Genomic DNA, 12,994 nt, shown 5'->3' on the forward strand with positions numbered 1-12,994 from the left:
AAAATTTTCCAAATTCAGATGCTGCACATTTGAGCTCCTAAACTGATTTGAGTTTGAGGCAGATACTGCAGAACTACTGCAGAACCTGAAAAGAACAGCTGCAGCCACATCTTTTCATGTTGCTAAGCTCACCTCTCAGTGTGAGCATAAAAGCTGCTTCTAGAAATTCTAAATATAGTATTCACTGAACAGATTCCTAAAACATTGGAGAATATTTTTAAATGCGATGGTTTCCTGGCAAGATACACTGAATGCCGGCATACTATGTATTATCTTCTAGATCGTGTTTGGTCTTAGCCCAGCAATGCAGGACTGAAGGGAATAAATGCAAGGAAACTATCCCCTTGACTATGTGAACGTCCCTAGGTACAGCTGTACCTTTAGAGCAGAGCGCCGTAACTTAATGCAAAGTCATTCCCAGAGCAGTACTTCTGCTGGCTAGGCTGTTCAACAGGAGAAGGGTTTGGCGAGAGGAGCCATGAGCATAGCTCAGTGCAGCAGGGGGAACTGTTCACCTGCGCATTACAGATCCTGGGAAAGTAATTAGCACGTTGAGCATAATGTTTTGCAGGCTTTTTCCAGGGTACTGATAATCCAAAACCTGCCTGCATATCAGGGTCATAATCCAGCCTGAAATTAGGGGACAACAGCCTGGATCCTGTATAAAAGACAAGAGGTGGGGAGAGGCAGAGGACCTGGTCCTGTTATGCCTGTGCCCAGAAATGATAGAAATATGTATTTTTGAGAGTTTTTCCTCTCCCAATTGGGAAAATGTCTGTAGCTGCAGTGGAGATAAATCAGCTGGCCAGCAAGCACTCTGAGAGGTTTGTTTATTTTTATTTTTTCTTTCTTAAGTAACAGCAGTTCTGTCCCGCCTGATTTATGCCCGTGTTATGTAAAACAGTCATGTAAGGGAGAGCTGCGGCTTGTGCTTTCCATGCGATGCTGCCCGAGTGGCGTACGCAGGTTTGGGCAGCGAGGGTGCGGCGCTTTGCCAGCGTTAAGCCTAAGCAGAAAATCGCCATCGAAGCAGTTGGCGCCGACTGAACTGTGGCCCCAGATTAAGCTGAAATCTTGCTGGTGTCATGGTGGGACTGTTGAAGAGTTATAATCCCATTGGTGTGAACTAGCAAGGGGCAGCTTCATGCACATGATAAATGGCAGAAGAGAATCTTCCCCAAATTATTACCGAATGAGTAGAGACTTAATGCTTTGAAAAGTGAAACGGTGAAGGCTGCCGTTATGAAATGACTGCATTAGAGTGATAGCAGAATTGTTCCAATTCTCTTCATTGCTCCTGTGGATTAACTGGTTTTATATTATTTCCCAGTGATACATACTGTATTATTTATTGCTGTAATCAGTGAGTTTCCAGTGCCATAAATACCTTTGCTTGCACAATGTGCGACTTTGTTTTATGGGTCCACATTAATGTATTAAATTAGATTTCCGTGGAGATAGCTTTTGCTACAGTGTGTCCAGAGAACACATTCATAACAGACAGCTGCTTGGATGACCTTGTGTTTGAACTTTGGTGTTTTTCCAAAAAGGTTTTATAAAAAGCAAGAAAGAGCGTAAAGTAGGTTCATGGAGGCTACGAGACAATCGAAGCCAATATGAGGATGCATTTCTGTGCATGCAGGATGCATGTCCTGTGTAGTGACAGGACAAGGGACAAGGGGTAATGGGTTCAAGCTGAAGGAGGGTTGATTTAGATTAGATGTTAGAAAGAAATTCTTTACTGTTAGAGTGGTGAGGTACTGGAACAGGTTGCCCAGAGAAGCTGTGGTGGAAGTGTTTAAGACCAGGTTGGATGGGGCTTTGGGCAAGCTGGGCTAGTGGAGGGTGTCCCTGCCCACAGCACGGGGGTTGGAACTGGATGATTTTTGAGGTCCCTTCCAACCCAAACCATTCTGTGATTCTATTCTTTCGTCCACATGTTTCTTTCCTTAAGACACGTGGTGAACACCTACAGCTTTTGTAGTCCTACCAACTTCAGCTGAGCAGTTGTTACGAATAATTACTAATGTGGGACAGGTAAGTGGTTAGAAATTGCTTTTGTCCAGAAGCCGTGCAGCTGAGCACGAGGCAGAGACCTGCCCTTCTGGGGCCATCAGGCAGCTGCCCAGAGGGTGCTGGAGCCTGACTTACCTTGATGTCTCCCAAAGGTGCTGAATGGTCGCAGTGTGTGTTGACCTCACCACATCCGAAACACAGTCTACCCTTTTAGGTTCCTTAGTCTAGCAAGTGAAAAAGATTTCTCAAAGACGATCAACAATGAGTAATAGTCAAATTACTTGGTAATAGTCTTGTTTTCATTTTAAAAATAATAGTAATGAATTAAAATCTGTTATAAAACTACCCTGTTCCATGAATCACGATAGCCACATCAGTGTGACTCGCTGTTTATTGCACCTGTGTTGGATCTGGTGCCTCTGAGGTTCTCTGTAGGCTGTGAAGCAAAGATGAAATGGAAGTAGCGGTCACGGCAGATGCCAAAAACTCTCGTAAGATTTGAGCAGTGTAAAATCCCACCCTACAAACCCCCTGAGAGCTGAGGAGGACTTTCCTCCCCACCTCAGCCTGCTGAGGGAGCTGCCCTGCTGCCCCAGCATCACCTACTCTGATTGCACAAGGGGTGCTGTGGCCGGCCATTTGGATTGGGTGGCCATGGTGTCTGTTTGGATTGGGTGGCCAGGTAGAGCCTGGGATTGGTCAATGGTGACCGCTCCCTGGCGGCTGGGCGGGACAGTGTGCTGGCTGGCTGAGGGGAGCGGGGCCGCCATGTTGGCTGGCTGTGGTGACCGTGGTGGGAGGCTCCACGCTTTGCTGTAGCTCACTGAAAGCAGTCAGAGTATTCACTTGTTGTATGAAGACAGGACAGCCCCCCCTCTGATGACATAACCCAGCCTTCGTTAGGAACTGAGGTGGCAAAATGCACGTAAACGTAGTTATAATTCAATGCAGAGGCACTGGCACCTGGTGAAGTTCAATGGCGACCGGTTCCTGCTGTCTCTGCCAGCATAAACCCCAGGAGCTGCAAAAGGAGCCCTGGAGAAGATGAGGGGCACGGCCGCATAGCGTAGCGTAGGGTTGTGCAGCCATGCCTAAGCCAGCTGTAAATGAGATGTAAATGTTAGTTAGCATGGTGAGTTAACGCTCGCCTCCTCTGGGCCTATTTACCCACGTTGTGGGGTGCGGGGCCGTGCGTCATCGCCTGACGCTTCGCTTCACCAAAATACCTGCTGACATTTGGCCAGTACGAAGCACAAAACGTCAATACTTCAGGTACAAAAGCTAACCCATGCGTAAAGTTACATTCCTTAGATATTCCCAGATAGCTCGATGGCTTGCTTTTCTGTCGATTCGATGCTAACCCATAAGGCGAAGAATCTATCTGTGTGGTGGTTATTGATATTCAGAGAGCCCTGGTGTGTAGGCACGTGCCCCGGTGCTGCTGGGTCAGCCCAGGCAGGCGAGCGGTGCGGCAGGGACCCCCGCGGTGTCTGGCTTGTGCTGCGGAGGGGCAGCGCGGGGTGTCAGTGCCAGCGCGAGGCTGCAGGCTCCCGGAGCCTCCTTCCGCCTCCCATGCAGGTGTCAGCTCAAATGCCAAGTGGTGATAATTTAAATGGTAGCAAGGACCGTCCTTGTATCGTCTAATTTGACAGATGCTTCATTTTAGTGCCACGAGTAAGTGACATTTGGAGATACGCTCGCCTGCTTTTTCTCCCAACCGAGGGAAAGCTGAGCTTTGAGGATAACTGAGCGCCTCTGAAAAGCCAAAGTGCAAGGGCCAGTGAAAGGCGAGGAGCACGCCCAATTTACCGTCTCACTGACGCTGCTCACAGGGGTTTGTTCCCCGAAGTTCTATTTCTGTCTTGTGTTCTGAGGGATAACATAAAGGTACAAAAAAATTGACGTTCTTTGCAAAACAGACCCAGAACACTGTTTGCAGTAAACAAGAACTTTCATCCTTCTCATCTTGCTTCTGTAAACCTGCTGTGGAGAGCTCACATTTTTAAAAGACGGTTCTCTAACGCTTCCGTAGGAGGAAGGAGGAAAAGGCGCATTTTTGTTCAGCTGTGAAGTGGTACGGTGTCGCGGATTTGCCCTCTGGAGCTTTCCCAGTGTGTGTCGGTCCATAAAACTATAGAGCACTAGAGAAAGAAATCTGCTTTCAAGAGGTGATCTCTGATGTTAGGTGGTAGACAGGAATCATCGCTAACTTCCACCCTGCAGCATGTAAGACGCTGTAATGATCCACAGACACCGCAAAGCAACGTTTCATGCCTATTGTGTTGATAGCAGGGTTTCTGGGCTACACCAGTATTACAAACAGTTACTGTCATTATGGTGTCTTAAGAAACGAGTCAGCTAATAAAGACAAAGTTTGGTTTGTGTTGTTTTGGTTCCTTTTTTTTAAAAGCCTAGAAAATAATACCCATTCAGCTCAGGTGTCTTAGAAAAACGAGCCTTTCTACCAACAAAGGAAAGATGGGGGGAAGCATAAGACATCAGCAGATATTTCTTTTTTGGAAGAAAGAACAAGAAAACAGTGTAGCAGCAAGATTTGTGCTTATTAAAAGATAGCACTAGGGCTCTAGGCAACATTTATCAGACACAGTCACAAAAGTCTGGAGTGGGATTTACCACTGCCTATCACTGGGAAAAAAATAACAACTAATGAAGCCTGCGTTTGTTCAAGCAAGTCAAATATCCCATTAAAAATCCTAGTTGGCATTTCCAGGTGGGAAAAGCAAGAAAATACATTTTCCAGAGGCGTTGTTTGTTAGAAACGAATCTAATAGAAGCTTTTTCCCTGGTGGCCTGACCAGCAAGCTCCCAATGCTGACTGCCTCGTACACGAGGTGTGGAGGACTGCCCTTGGCCACCCAAGAGGGTCGTCGGTTAGTGCGGGTCATTGCACGTTTCCATCCAGACAATAATATTTTCTTACCTCTAAGAGGAAAAGAAGAAGAAATGCTTCCCTCCCCAAAATCTCAGCTCCTCGGAGGCCCTCCAGGCAGACCCCCTGCTAGAGAGCTGTCCTGGCTCTCAGCAGGCGGTGGCACGGTGCCTCTGGAGCGCTGCACGGGTGGTTCCTGCAGCCAGGACAGGGTTGGTTTGTTTTTCTGGGGGACGTGGGGCTGGGGATGGTGTTTTAGCCCACATCTGACATGTGTCGTGTTTTAGGAGAGTGTCCTCCTCCGTGTCTGGTGATGCGGAGCGGTACAGATTTCCTTTCACCTGGGCTACGTGAGGTGCGGCCACAGCTGTAGCGAGGGAACGGTGCGCAGCTAACGACTCCTGCTTTCTGAGTCCACGTGCCGGATAAAACTTGTCAGCGGGCTTTATCGTCTGTATCTGGCAGAGCGTCCAGGGAGGAAAAGAGCAAACGTGGGTTTGGGAATGCCTAGCTTGCCTGTGGCAAGGCACGGAGCCATCGGAGAGGGGGCAGATATACGATTTGTACGTATACTGTGTGAGATTGACCGGCCTGCGCCTGACCCTTGGTCTCTCCTGTAAGATGGCCCGTGGATACCAGGAGCCAGGTTTCTGCACCCTGCACGTCTGCTCTGCCCACGCCGAGCCATCCGCACTGCCCGTAGCCCATCCGGCACAGCAGTGGTTCTGACGCAGAGCACGCACCCAGACTGAGATGCCCGGCGCGTGGAGAAGTAGCAGCAAGAGCTGCTGACTCCAGGCCAGATGCTCATCTGAATCACTACCTGCAAGAAGCAAGAAATGCCTGAAAGTATCGTACAGCAACATTCCCTCTTATATTTTGGTGGCATATGATCAACATGTAACTCGCTGTAGACCAAGGTATTCAAGCTACTATATTTTAGTTATTGCCACTAAAATCCACAGAGCATCAAAGCGCATTCTGCCTTGTTTTTTTCTCCATTTGCAAATATCTTTGGTGAGAGAAATTGAACAATAAATTTTACTTTTAGTAAGGATAATTGTTAGAGAGGATGCTCTAGTAAAAGATGACAATAAAAGTGTTCTTGTACGTTTTTCATTCCTACAGAATTTAACGTACAAGTTGTTGTCTTTTTCTCATGACGCAGAAGCTCAGAGGTAAAGAATCTATAAGGGACACGAATAGCTAAATGTGTGTGGGATACAAAAAAAAAAAAAGATTGCAAGCTAGTCTTTAATTGGATGGTAATCTCTATTTTTAAGGCAGCATTCTTTGCTTTCCATATATTAATTAAAGCATAAACCGGCTGCTAAGCTTCTTTTTACAAAGTAGAAACTATTAATATTTTTCTTTTTTTGTGCTTCTTTCTATTGGCTTTTCAGCTAAGGCACAGAAACGCCAGCTGAACCAATTAGCTATCTAAAGTTTAAGGCTTATTACACATGCTAAGAAATGAAATTCTTGAACGTACAGTAATGAGGTACCTTAAAATGCAAGAGAGTGGGCAGATGCAATCAATCAAAATAAATCCACCGGTGTTGCTCTCTTTAACATTTTATTGGTAACTATAAAGTGAAAGTAGACCAGCAGTGATCAGAATAGAAACCCTCTGATTAAAATTCAATTTGTTTTCTCTTTCCATAGTTGAGAAAACAACATTCAGCAGGTAAGGGCGAATGCACTCTGGGAAAAACAAACAGAATTAAATGAAGACATCATCCGATTCAGATCCGGAAAAATAAACCTTGTGCTTCTCCCTGAAATAAGCAGACTGACATTGCACATTAGCATTGTAAAAAGAGTAAAATAAATCCGACAATTGGAAGGATTGGGTGTTTTAGAGAAATATTTTTATTGTTGTTGTTGCCCGAGACCATATATTTCTGTTTTCAACTCATTAACCTGAAGACAGAAAGAAATTAATTCTTGGGAATGCTGTAATGTCATTACCAGGAGAGTTTTAAGCTTCGGTACTCAATGCAATTCGTTTCCCCAACACTTAGCACGAATGCTCACATACTGTGTGTATAACATACAAATCCGGGCTGGTACTGCGGTGGCAAGGATGCTTTGTGCTGCGAGGAAGCTGTGTTACCGTGGGCTGTCCCGCCCAGCCCGACTGTGGGACCCACCGTGGGTTCCTGCAGGGGACTATTGGGGCTGGGGGATAGGCGTGTTTTCGGAGTTACCTGCTCTGGAGCGCCATCAGTAGCTCCGTGCTTAAGGGGCTCCCTCCCCTGCTTTGAAAATGTATGCCTGGTTGCCTTTTTTTTTTTTTCTTTTTTTTTTTTTTCAATCCTCTTCTAATCTTCCCCTCTTGGTAGTGGCCGCACTCAGCAGGGGCAGAATCAGCTCCCGCTGTCTTCAGGGAGTCAGGACAGGTAAGCAGGAGTCCAGTGGGAACCTAAACTGCCTGCTAATACCAACCCCTGGCTGTTACGCGTAACCGAAGCGAACGTACGCGCCTCTGACTTGGTGACTTTGTCCAGGCAGAAACCATGCAGTTTGGTACAGAGGAGACGCTTTTCAGCAGATCAAGAAAATTTTAAGGAAACGCCCACTGGGATCACCATGATTAAAATCTCACTCAGCTTTTGATAAATCTCTTTAAGACAGTGGGAGAGTCATTGTATCTGGAGCTGCGCTGCCGCCAGGCTTCATGTAGGAACCCCACGGCCTTCAATGGGGAGACCAAAGATGCTGCAGGAAGTAACGCTCGCAATTTTTGTGTAGCATTTGCTGGACATAATTAACACTAGGATGTACTGTGTGGTCATCAAAGGTACAACTGTTTGGGAAAGCGTAACATCAGTATCTTCAGATCCTGTGCTAATTCCTATGAGATTTTGTATTCAGTCTGCCTCAATTCCCTCTGAACTATCAATTTATCAAGCCAAACTCATTTGGGATGCAGCTGCTCCGCGTCTCCTGCGGTCTTACAGATCTCAGCGTGCAAGCTCATTCCCCCATCCCTGCCATAAGCTCCTACTAAAGCAGCGTGCAGTTATTACGATATTCTTCATCTCGTCTTCTGACCTGCCACTGCGTGCTCTGTGCTCTTCCCTGGTCACCGTGCTTCGCCCTCCAGGCAGCTGCAGTTCAGTGCCAGGTGAAACAATTCTTGAGTGTGCAAATGTTTCTAAATTGTTTTTAGACCCTTTTGAAATGGAAGTGGCTTTATAAGACCTATTATTATATTGTTATTCTACTTCCACAGAAGCATGGCAGTTCTAGGTTAACAGTTGGACTTGATGATCTTAAAGGTCTTTTCCAACCTAAACGATTCTATGATTCAAAGCACGAGCGTTGTCTTGGCAGGGTTGGCTAGGAAACATGCTTGGTGTAGTTGATGCTCGAAAAAAATGTGTCTTTGTGTTAGACAACTGCAGTTCACGGCTTGGTAGGTTACCAGTGGAGACACTTCATCAGCTCAGTTTCATTTGGAAAGCAGCTCACGGGGTCCCGTCTTCCTTAGCTTGCTGTCTCTCTTGCCTCGATCTCCCCACTGCCTCCCTGACCTGTCTTGTTATGATTTACTGATAACCAGGCAACCTCAGGTTAACTTGTTTTCTTCTGAGCTTTTACCAAGTTGTGTTTGCTCGCTGACCCAGCAATGTGGGTGGCTCAGCAGCAGCAGTTCTTTACACCTGCCTGCTCTCTTCCCCTGGACAGTGCTTGTCGTACGATGCACTGCTAACCATTTCCCTTTGCCGCTGTACCTTTATCCACAGTTTCAGTTCACAGTGGTTTTTTTCCAAGGATGCAGAGAAATATAGAACAGTTTCGTAGCTACGCATCCCAACGTACAAGAAGAGAATTTAATTGATAAAGCTCCTTTTGCTCCTTCCCCTTGCCCTACTCAAGATTGCAAGGAGACAGGCAAATGAAACCTCAGTAGCAAACTTGCACCCGAATAGACATGCTGGACAGGCGATGCATCGGATTTTTGTTCATGTTTTTGAAAGGAGCCTAGTTTTTATACATGCTAATAAGATCATGGTACCTTTTGTTAGTTTGTTTGTTTGTTTTTCTCTTTTTCCCCCTGGCATGGACATTTTCATGGGTTTAGGTTTGGCTACAGCTGATATGTGCTGTCTAGACTTCTAGTTGAATCTTTTCACTTTGTATCTTCCCTTAAAGAAAGAAATACGTAAGACAAAAAGGCCATGATGGCTTTAATGCCACCATCACCAAATATATTGCATCACATCTCAGGTTCTGTCTCTGCGGGGGTCCCTTCACAGAGTCCTCTGAGGACCCTCAGCCTTATTCCACCAATAGCTCTCTGTTGAAAGCCTACACTGAACAGTTATTTCTTTCTTACCATTAAATAGCAATGTGCAGAAAAATACATCTGGAAATTAATTTTGCGTGTTACAATACAAGATGGACTTTCACTCAGGGCAACTGGCTAATTCACTACAGGCACCATGCAGGAAATTTGCTTATTTGGTTTTTTGGGGTTTTTGGGGGGTTTGGGGTTTTTTTTGTTTGTTTGGGTTTTTTTCTGAATAAAGTACATTATTGAGAAATAAATGCCCTTTCCCACTTAAAAAAAAAAAAAAAAAAGAAAGAAAAGTAACAGTTAGGAACAATACAGCCAAAATGTTTTATTTGGGCAATACAAATACAATCAAATCAAAAATATCACAGATTTTCATACATTAGTAAGAAGTTACTGTACACTTGAACAGTTGCCATTTTTACAGCTAACAAAGCTTTACCTTTATTAAAATGTATTTTCCTCTCACATAAAATATACACTTTTCACTGACGTATTTTACATCATACACCTCTCTGGGATAAGAAACATGTCACACACAATGCACGACAGAGGCCATCTTCTCTAAACCCATACAAAATATTACATAGAAGCGAGAAACACTGGTATATCCTACTAGGCTGCAGCCCTCAAATGTCATAGTCTGTTGCTACTAAAAATACTACATGCATCATAAAATGCTGTACATCGCTAAATTTTGGACTTGTCCGATTTGATCCTAGTTCCACACGGTACTTTGTAGTGAGTGTTAAACATCGACTTTGTATTAATGGCACACCGACTCTTCCTTTGTGTTCACATCTGCAATTAAAAACCCCTCGAACGATGTTCCTAATGCCAGAGCAAACGCAAATGAGTTTGCAGAACACCACCACGGCTGATGGTTTGATACCCCGTGTGCCTTGCAGACACACGGTCTGCTCCGTCTTCTGACAGCATAATAAACATCTGAAATGGAATCCTCGATCCGTTCCATAAGTGGAAGTCTTGCCATTGACTTCAGTGGAACCAGATTTTAACCCTGCAGTGGTGTTATATTTCCCTTACAATTAGTACAATATAAAAGGAGGAAAAAAGAGTTCTGTGAAGAAAGACTCCAGCCATGCTGCAATACAGAGATCACTGGCAGCAAGCATCGCTATAATGTAAGGTTTCCATAAGAGCTTCCCCGGGGACTACCAAGAACTGTTCTTTCATAATCATTTTCTGATTTAATTTGGAGAACAGATGCAGGAAATAAATACGTTCATCCCTACAGGCTGTTGCTGAGATTTGGAAAGAATTAGGGACTCTGTTAACTTCAGGTTAAACTAATTAAAAAAACATAGAAAAAGAAAATGTCGCTATATTTTAATCCTGGGAGAAGTTCTGTCGTTAACCTAACGTAGGAGTTATGGAAAAGCGATTTTTCTCCCTACCCATTGTACAGCAGTAAGGTTACAAGGAAGTTACCAAGTGGCTTTGGAAAAAAATTCCCAGATATTTTTAAGAGGCTTTTTCTTTAATTGCAAACAGGAAGATCTGCCCAGTTACTGAGACAGATACTGTGTACTGTAGCATTGTTCTTGTCATGTTCTTTCTTGGCTTGAGTCCCTCCCAAAAGGCACCGGCCGCTTCCCGGTGCCGAGCCCCGCAGCTCCCACGGGACGTGGAGGTGCTGAGCCGCCCCGGCGCGGCCACGGCTGCCGTGCCCGAGGTTTCGGAGGAGTGGGGCTAGCGCTAGGGTCTGGGAAACGTCAACCCAAGCCTGGTATCTCAAGGCGCCTTTCAGACATCAGCTTCTCTTTCTGCACAGGTTGTTGCCCTCCCGCTGCCAGACTGGCTTTACACAGAAACACCCTTCCTGCCTTAGCTCATCGCCGGGGAGAACGTCCCCTGCCAGGATTTCTTCAGGTACCTTTGGACAGGGGATTGTTTCTCTTCAAAAAAAATCCTTCAATCCTCATAAATAAGGCATCCGTTTAATTTAGTTACTGTAAACCATTTTTTAAAAACTAAAATCCTCACCATATCCTGTCATCTTGAGATGATTTATTTAGAAATGAATAAAAAAAGAGTTTTATATATATATATAAAAAAGTATCCTTTTCTAATCGTAACACAACGTACAATCCGCAACCTGATTCTGGAATAAAATACAATCCTTAACAGAAGCAACGTGAACGTAGGGAAAAGCAATTCAATCATCTCCCATTATTTGTGCATTTACCGTGTTAAGATGGCTTTGTCTTCCCTGTGGCTAACGGTCACTCAGAGAGAGAGGAAACGCAGCGGTTTTGCATCACCCGCAGCCTCCCACCGCAGTGCTGCAACGCTGCCGTAGGGCCAAATCCTTACCGTAACCGAGGGTCCGCGTGGGGACTTTGCCAGGCTAGAGATGAACGGACGCGACAGGAACGCGCTCGCGGCGTTGGGTTCGGTAGCTGGGAAACGCGCTGACCCGGCGGCTGCTCGAGCCAACGCAGGCAGTCTGGTTTCACTCCATCAGCCCTTGTAGGAGCTTTGGGAATGTGCTTTCTGTGCTGCTGACTGAGGGTGTTTAAGCAGAATTTGATGCAGTTGGATTCACACCAGTCATGGGAATATATTTCTGCAGCAGTGCGAGGGTCACCGGTGTACTGTGATGAATTATATTTCCTTGGGTTCGCTTGGCTTATGCTGTTATCAGCTATAAGCAAGCTAGAAAACAAACAAATACAATATCTGATCTTTTGACACAGATACTGTACATTGGGCTCAAAGCAGAAGTTTCATCAGCAGAAGACAGATAAAGGTGTGATGGGTATCGTCCATAATGTGAAATCTGGCTCTGAAATTATGTGAATGGCACATTGTACAGAAGCACTTCCAAGTTGCGCTCGGCATTATTCTTAGATTTACTGTGTAATGTAGGCAACGATTTATTTGTAGAGAAAGCTGCCCGTGCACAAATCAGGGCAGCAGTTAGCTTTTCTTTTATCTATATGCTACTTTATTTGTCCTGGAGTAAAAGACAGCATTATTTGCTGACATTTGCCAGTACCTCAGCTAAATGTTTACAGTTCCGATATTCATTAAGAGTAGGTTGTCATGGCTGATTTTTGTTCAGTCTGATCATTAATAAAATCAGAACAAATTTACTTAATCTAAATTAAACTGAGGTTTGGGGCTCTATGTAAAAATGATTATTTCTTTTACAGTTAAGGTGCGTGTATGGGCTATCCCTTATGCATATAATCATACCTGTAGGGTTTTACATTCGTGTCTTGTGTCAGAGCATATGAACATGCAGCACATGCTTCCTTTCTTTGGAACACTAGTGTGTCTTTCATTCAGTACGGCTGACCGTCGGAAACATTTTATAATTGCTCAATATTAACTTGTCTATTTTACCGTGGCCCTGAATGAGAGTCAGACACCTCCGTTTGTAGGTTGACTTTTGTTCCTTTACATATTTTAATGTAGTGGCTCTACCTCACTTTCTGTAGAGTGGAAATGAGAAGGGAACTCCAATATTTACCATGAACGCGTTACGGAGATTCGTAAGTAAATACACTGGGCCGACTTCCACCTTCTGTTCTACTAATCTCAGCACGGTTTACTTCATTTAAACCACTAAGGTTACTCGACTGCGAAGCTGAAGCCATAGCAGAACATGGTGGCTATCGTAAATCCGTTGTATGTGTCTACAGCCCCTCTGCGCATGCCGGCGTGGTGGAGCAGCCCTGCAGAATAACCCTGCTGGCTGCCAGGGGTACGCTGCCAGCTAAAAAGGCCCAAAACCACACGCCTAGCTCAAAGGGGGC

The 12,994-nt window shown here is 45.1% G+C and overlaps 1 protein-coding gene across 1 annotated transcript in view; it reads right to left on the reverse strand.

The window, feature by feature from the left end:
• Positions 1 to 9,512: 9,512 nt before the first annotated feature.
• The window catches only part of NEGR1 (neuronal growth regulator 1), a 318,746-nt gene continuing 315,264 nt past the window's right edge, over positions 9,513 to 12,994 (reverse strand). The window contains exon 8 of the transcript XR_008578049.1: positions 9,513 to 11,888. The gene's annotated coding sequence lies outside the window, so the exon portion shown is untranslated. The remainder of the gene's footprint in view (positions 11,889 to 12,994) is intronic.

This window comes from Grus americana, chromosome 8 (genome assembly GCF_028858705.1).
Source record: "Grus americana isolate bGruAme1 chromosome 8, bGruAme1.mat, whole genome shotgun sequence".
Lineage (NCBI taxonomy): Eukaryota > Metazoa > Chordata > Aves > Gruiformes > Gruidae > Grus > Grus americana.